Consider the following 8,036-nt stretch of genomic DNA (forward strand, 5'->3'; position numbering starts at 1 on the left):
AAAAATGGCTCCCGAATGTTTATCCAGGATGGAGGAAGATTTTCTCCTGGTAACACGAAGCGGTAGACTGACTGACTTTTACGATAAGGACTCCATTATATCCGCCGTCACAATTAACGCTGGCGCCGAAAGTGCGTAAAATGCATAACTCGCCTCGTAGAATCCGTGCCCCGCTCGCTCTCCCCTTCGTCCCTTTCGTATGTCTTCCTTCGTTTTTTTGGTTGTTCTTCCCTCCCCGTCGATGCAGCCGATGCAGGTAGTTACACCTGCGGAGCTAACGGTACCAATCACCTCGCGGTAGAAACAAGAATGACGGCGAGGAGTAGGTTGCATTCCTAACATTATTCCTCTCGAATAATCTCTACGTGGTTCGTTTCGAGTGGAATTCTGGGATTACTTGACAGCGGGAGCGATTTACAAAAGTCGTTTGGCTGGAGGAGATGCGAACTGACGTGCGTTCGCGAAAAAAATTGAAGGCGTCATATCCTTCCTATCGTCTTGGGAAAGCGGAAATAGGAACGGTAGAACGTGTATTGTCAGCGAACACGCACTCGGGCGGGAGAAGCGATAAAAAGAGATATTACGCCGTGTACGCGGCGACAATTATCGCGGTTTAATTGAAAGAGTTTAAGCGAGAATAAGCTGGGAACTTCGTAAACTTTGCCCCCCTGAGATATTTACGAAACGTGTTGTGGAAGACCGGTCGCGGCAACACGGTCCGTCGTATTAAGAATAAATAATTGCCGATTTTTTTAAGGAAAATATATTACTATAGCAGGAAAATAGAAACCACAGAGAATAATTGTCTCATATTTACAGAGAATATTTCTCTCATTTTACATCATGAAACAAGCATTTTTGTCAATAAATAAAAAATAACAGCGACACAGTTTGCGAAATTAATATAAGAAGATCAAACATATGTGTTCGTGAACATTGTAGGGATTTGTTTAATGCAGGTATAATTCCGGCTGTACTTTGGTGTTTGGAAGAAATAAAACGAACGATAAAAAGCAGCCTACGGTTATACTTTAAGACCGGATCATTGCGTGTGCTTTAATTGGAGCTGAGTAATCCTTTGCTTCAGCTACACTTGCCCAAGTAACCAATTAACGAATTACCGGATCTTTATCTGCCAGCCGTTCACCGTTTTATTTGCCCGTTTGTTGTTTTATTCGCCGTGAAATAAGGGCATTCGTACGTCTGTCGCTAATTAACAGCGAAAGCAATTTTGCAGCCACGCTTCTTTTCTCTCTTCTTCAGGATTTATGATACCGTGAACCCCGAGGTGAACCCCGCCTTTTACAACTCAACAATGAATGAATTAAAGTCTTTGAATCTCAAAGAGTGCAGAGGCAACACGTTATCTTATATTCTTATTTAACCCATTATTTTGTTCATCATCCTCGTTGTGAAATTTTATCATTGTGTTTCTACATGTACGCGATCATATAGAGAAACTAGAACGATTCAGAAGGTCTTTTGCTACAAAAAAAAAAGAGGAACAGAATTATCTCGCAGTATATTTACTAATAAAAAAAAGCAGAGATTTATAAAACTTCATAAATTTAAAGCGGAGGCCGGGCCTCGCGCGCGATAACTCGTCCGTGAGTGCGCGAAGGGGTTAAATTACACATTTCTCATCCCGCGTCTCCTTTTTGCTCCTTTTCGCCGCGCCTTTTCCCACTTATCCTCGTCGCTCGGTTGTTTTTCTCCGGCCCAGTTTTCCGCTGTATGTATGTACGTACGTAACAGAAAATCCGGCGAAGGAGGAGGGATAAAAAAGCAGCGCTGAGCGCATGGATGATCCACGTAACCGCACTCTCTGCCGCCCGGGAGAGCCTAGATCCCCTTAACCCCTCGAAACACGACGAGAAAGCGATAGCTGCCTTCTCTCCATTTCGCCGTCTACCTTCCCGTTCCTCTTTCTTGGTCGTCCTCTCTCTCCGCTCCCCTCTTTCTCTCCTCGTCGTCCTTTCTGTCCCGTTTACTGCCTGCCTACCTCCGTAGCACTCCACTTTGTCTTGCGCTCGACAGTTACATCGACACCCACTCGTCCAGGGTAAGTCTGACCGGCGATTCACGCTGGAGTGGTGCACGGATATGGGCGGCGGCGGCGGCGGCGGTGGTGGTGTTCTGGAATGTCAATCGCACTTCCACGAGACGAGAATGGAATAATTGGGGCACCCGGCTTTTCGCGACGACCGAGTCATTTTTTTTCTCCCCAGTTAGCGAGCGATTTTTTCCCCGCTACCGGGATGAGCGTCACGAGAACGATAATTGAGGAGTTTTCGTTTTTTATACGGCGACTTGTTAACCGTCTTATTACGCGTATTAGAATCGATCCGGTTCTGATCCGTTCAACTTTTCTGAACGTGCACGTTGTTCAGAATATTTAAAAAGACAGCTTGTGGGATGCAAAATATTTAATTTTTATATTTATCCTCCATATAGTACGTAATTATTATTTGCATACTCTGCATAAAAGTAAACAAAGCAAAATCGCCTGAAAGTTTTTCGACCCTAAATGTGTTGTTGGTATAGCCCGTGGAAACTTTCGGCAGTCGAGTATTAAGATTAAAGTTTTTAGAGTCTTCACCGTGTTACAAAGGAGGTACATAAATCAGCTCTTAAGTTTTAACTAAATGACAAGCAGAGATCCGAGAAGCAACATCCAGGAAGGGAGTAAAAAACGATGTTACATCAGCGAAGTCGCGCTAAGCTGCTTTCTTGCTCGGTACTTTTGTATCGTCGATCGCATTTGCCTCAATTTGCCATTATGCCATTGTTCCCGGGAGCTCGCGATTAAAGAAACGCGTTGGATTACAAATATCGAGGAGGAGGAGAGGGATGGGTAAGGGAACGAGATTGGATTTTCGATCGTATCTGTCGAAGAAAATCTGACATAGCGATATTTGAGGGCCGTCACTAAAAGCGAAACGGATTCCAGGGTATATGGCATTTGATAAACTGGAGTGCGCAAGATACCTCTGATAATGAAATCTCTCTCGCGCCGCGCCTCGCCGCCGTATCGGCATTTTCTGACAGCGCTCGAAAATCCTGACAAAATCGGACGCTAATGAAAGCTTCGTAGACGATATGAGCGACGAGCGAAAAAAAAACGTCGAATAAAAAAAGACTGAAAACACTTTTGAATTTTTTTGGAGTTGCTACCGCCGATTCCCATTTCGATTTCCGCACCTAAATGAGGGATTAACGAAGTTTGTTGCCTTCACGATCGTAGTCACGACATTATTAACTTAGAAGTCCAAGTAGATTTTTTTTATATATTAAGGAATACTATTTTAAAATCTGTATTATAAATAAATTTAAAATTGCGACAACAAAACATAGTTGAGAGCGGTAGAGTATATATTTTATTTTTTAACAATAAATAATTAAAAATATAGAGTACGAATGGTTTCGGTATTTGTTTAAAAAGATTGGCTGATTAAATTTAGTCGATGGGGTCGACTCGTTTGCATGAACCGCGTGAGGTATCAACGTCCGTTCCGTCTATGTGTAGAAAAGCTTATCAAAACTTGTTATTTAACTATTTCAGCGTCTCCGTCGGTTTATATACACGCCGCCGTCTACGCAATTTTCCGTATTTCCATCAGATATATTTCCGGTTATTATTCTTTATGGTGTAACCTCGTTACGATATTGCGGTGCACTCGGGGCTATTCGTTACGGCGAACGTACGGTTTCGTTATTGTGTACCTCTCTCTCTCTCTCTCGCGCGCGCGCGCGCGCGCGCAGCGCGGGTTTTATCCTAAAACAGCTGTCACTCCCAGATACTCCAGAAATGACGACTATCTTCGTTCCACGAGCTGCGCGACAGTCGCGTCCCGGAGATGAATTTTATTGCGCGCGGATGCAGCTTCTCGCGAATCGCTGCTTGAAATCCTTAACTGCTAACGATTTATTACGAGGCGCGATAAGTAATTGTTGCGGCCTACAGGCAATCTCCGGTGAAGACGAAATTCTTTTCTTCGAGGGAATAACAATATTTGTCTATACTTGTTCATTATTTTAAATTATTAGCCCAGTCAATAGGTACTTTTACCTTGCATGAAATCCAAGAGTTTTGAATTTTTGCAGGGTCGTGTAGTTGGGGGTCCTAAATAATTTCCTGAATTTTCGACTTTGGCGACCCGCCGCTCGCGCCGCCATATTGGAAAAATGGTGCCAAAAAACGGTTTTTTCGCAATATCTCGTCTCCGGTTGGTTCTACGTCAAAAATAGTTATTTTCAATATTAAAGAGGAGGAAATTCTCTAAAACTTTTCTGAAGGTTCAATAGTTTTCGATTTACAGCGGCGTAAAGACAATATTAGGACATTATTAGGATCCCCAACTACACGACTCTGCAAAAATTAAAAACTCCTGGATTTCATGCAAGGTAACCGCCTTTTTTCGTCTCTATTGACTGAGCTATATTGTCACGCCTCGAATGTATCGAATATATATCGTCACACGTGCGCACACATACACATAGATAGATAATTATATAGACGCGACGTGGTGCGCTTTAAAATGTTGGAATTTTATTCGAAAATTCACGGGAGAGCTGCGCGGAGATGACGTTTTAACAATTGTTTTAATAATAATTAGCTGCAGCAGGCAGGCGCGCACGACGTAATTTGCAGCGAGCAAAGGCTTTTGTCCCTACCTCGTGCTCTTGACGCCCGTTACAACGGCGTGTCTTCTTATTTTTGCACGATATTAGCGCATTCACGCGTTTACGCGAAAACATCGCGCGCGCGTAATATTTTACGTCCAAGTATCGGATTAACGTAATATCGGATTAACGTAGGCGAATGCACCGGCGCGCGGCGCGGCGCGACGCTGCGCGGTATATAATCGCATTTTACGAAAGTTGCCGTGCGAAAAGGCGTCGTCGTAACGAGGATCCGTTCTGAGGCCGCACATTTTAAGATTTTACTTTGTCCCGTCGCGGATAAAAGCCTGGGAGCCGAGTTGGAAATTCGATTCATTAATCTGACCGCCGCGAAACGACCGCGAAATCGATCGAGAACGCCGCCGCGGAAATTGGGCCAGCCGTCGGCATCAGAGGAGAAGGAGGAAGAAGGTGGGAAAAAAAGGAGAAAAAAAACAGAAAGAGAGAGGAGCCTTCCTCTCTCGCGACTTTATTCCACCTAACTTTGCCCTGCCGGTTTACGACTCCCTGAATACAGCCGGCTAATTAACGGCGCTTCCTTAGCGCGCGGCGAGCTGGGAGTAGCCAATTTCATTTCCGTTTCTCCCTCGGTTTTATTTTTCCCCCTCGGTTAAGCGGTCTCGCGCTCCCGTAATTCAGGGTTACCGCGCGAATGTCTCTGCCGTATCCTGGTGCTACCCTCCCGCGCTGCGCTGCACTCCCTCGTCCTCGAGAAAATTCATGCACTTTTCAATTTCGCCGAGCCGCCTGGACTTACGTTTTGCGAAAGGATCTCGGTCCTCTTTATCTTTTCTTTAGGGGAAGACCTCCCTCTCTGTTACGTCGTGTTTCCTGCAAAACTACTTTAATCTACTGCATGGGCGCATGGAAACCGGTACACACGTGCCTACAATACCTATATACGTGACGTAAGAGAGGGTCGTCAATTTTCGTAAATTTCGCTATTCATTGTCGGAATTTTTTATATAAGTCTCTGTGTGATCGCTAATACCGCAATTTGTCCGCTGTACCGGATTCGCGAATTGAATGGAGGCCGATTCCGTCTCTTGATTTGATTCAATTATATTCGCCGCTAGACGCGGCGCGCGCGAATGGACCAGCGTTCATTAACGCAACAAACACAACCCTTCAATGTACATTAATCAAACGTATATCGCCCGGCGTACTGTGTTATTAGCTCGCGGGAATTAATTCTTGAAATGAAGACCGTCCGGACGTTTTACAAATGCCGCAAAATCTCAAGTGTCATAAGCGGGATTCGCGCAAAAAAGGTAATTTCCCGGCTTTGTCAGTGTCGGCTGCGGGCATTTCCAAACTTTGTCAATGTTGTCGTCTAACCGATCGTGTCCGTTGCGGCCGAAGCGACGGTTTTGCGCGGCGCGAGGGGAAACGCGGGCCTGCAGTTTAACGAGCTGGTTGAATTGATGTATTCTCATCTCGGTTTTAATTAATCGGAGTGATGTTTCAATCGGGTGACGGGTAAATCATGGGCGAAGCGTTGGCGAGAGGGAGAGAGGGAGAGAGAAAAAGAGAGAAAAAGAGAAATCGGACGAGATGGCGCGAAAAAGCGAAAGAGAGGCGGAGAATAGAGGAAGTGGCCTGGCGTCCGTGTAGGCGAGTCTGACGGCCGTGGAGAGTATGAGGTTTCCCTCGTTAAGGGTCGTAAATAATGGCGATGGCGACGATAACGAGGCAATTTACCGGCACGCTCTTGCGCACGTTTTGGCTTCGACGTTCGTCCCCGGCGATTTGAATCTTTCGCGAGTTTGCGATCTTCACGCGTGTGGCACACTCGCGCGTGGCGCGCGCGAGCGGATAGCGCGCACCGCGCTGGTGGATGAAGGACCTCGATCGATCGGCGAGTGAATTATAATAGCGGGACACGACGTACCGCTATTTTATCGCCCGCCCGAGACTGCGGAAATCAGAATAAAAATCCAATCGATGCGTTTCCGAAGTTTTTCGACAAATATGTACCCCGGTGTAAGAGACGTGAAATTCAAAATTTTTCTCCTCTTAGAATCGCGGAAAGTGTTATAACGAGAAACAGAGCGGGGTTTTGATCAGAGGAAATGAAATTTCGCCACATATTGCTTCTCGATGATTTCGACGCGAGATAAAATATCGGAATGTGGAAATTTTTGGTTTTATATAGGGCCGCGAAAGTGCTGCAGTAAAATTCGAGCGGCGAGCTTGAATTTTATATTAAGCGTTTTCGTAAATCCGTAAGATCGCGAGCAGACAGGACGATTAAATATGAATTATTCCGGGCGTACGACCCGGATTCGGAGTCGGTCCTTTTGAAACGGGAAAACCTCAATTTTCCGGCTTCGATTATTCGAGTGTATGTGAATTTGTGGTCTTATAACAAATGTAACCGCGCTGCGAGGCCATATGGTCATGGTATACGGATATTTCGCTCGCTAATGGTTTGCCCGCTCGTTTATACTCCTTGGAGCGTAGCACCCAATTTCTCAGAAAGTGTAGAACAGATATGAACAATTTAAGTTTTAAAATGATTGAAGGTGTTGAGAAAAGAGTTCCAGGTGTTAACCCAGTGGAGAGAGATCCATGCAATATTAAACACCGCGAGAACTTGTACTTTCTTAAGTAGACTGGAAGCGCCATGTTTTAATGAAAAATGGATCCTCTCACTCTCATTAATATGACTATCGTCGAAATTAATTAAAGCGCAAAAAATCCAGGTTTTACATTGGTTTAATGCACGCGAGGAAATGTTTAGAAAAGATGAAAGAAAAACACGTGAAAAAGTATGGCTCATCGCGAAATGACCGATTTCGCGAGTATTAACTCTGAAGCACGGTAGCGCAAAAACATGCTGTAACTATAAATATGCTGTAGCAACGCGATAACTCCCCATCCAATCCATAGAGAACGTCTATAAAAGGAGATAAAAATATTTTTTTCGTGCTCCTTTAGAAGAAACACTCTTTGTGCAATATATCAGTTATTAATTCTTCCTCGTGCAAAATCTGTATCTCGGAGAATCGATGGATTCATCTGGCTGTGCACACCGAAGGAATTAGTTCGACGATCGACGATACCATTTTGGCGGAAACATAGCCGCACAAACGCCAGTCGGTTATTTCGCGAGGCGAGTTGCGTGGGCGACGTCTGCCTCCGGCAGCCTCGTCGTTGCGGAACAGAAAGCGAAAGACGGAGTCGAAAGAGGAAGTAAGAGAGAGAGAGAGAGAGAGAGGGGGGGGAGGGAGAGGGAAAGAGAATTCGTTTCGCACACCAAGCAGACTCTTCAGGAAAGCTTTCGCTCGTGCCCTTCTCGTTCTCGCGTATGTGAGGAAGGACAAGCATCAGGAGCGAAGGGTGGCGTGTGT

At 45.2% G+C, this 8,036-nt stretch overlaps 1 long non-coding RNA gene across 1 annotated transcript in view; it reads right to left on the bottom strand.

The window, feature by feature from the left end:
• The window catches only part of LOC143897121 (uncharacterized), a 109,155-nt gene that overhangs the window by 70,851 nt on the left and 30,268 nt on the right, over window positions 1-8,036 (bottom strand). The gene's annotated exons all lie outside the window — the stretch shown is intronic.

The sequence above is a fragment of the Temnothorax americanus genome, unplaced genomic scaffold (genome assembly GCF_048541705.1).
Source record: "Temnothorax americanus isolate GAGA-0224 unplaced genomic scaffold, ASM4854170v1 Scaffold2, whole genome shotgun sequence".
NCBI classification, from domain to species: Eukaryota; Metazoa; Arthropoda; class Insecta; order Hymenoptera; family Formicidae; genus Temnothorax; species Temnothorax americanus.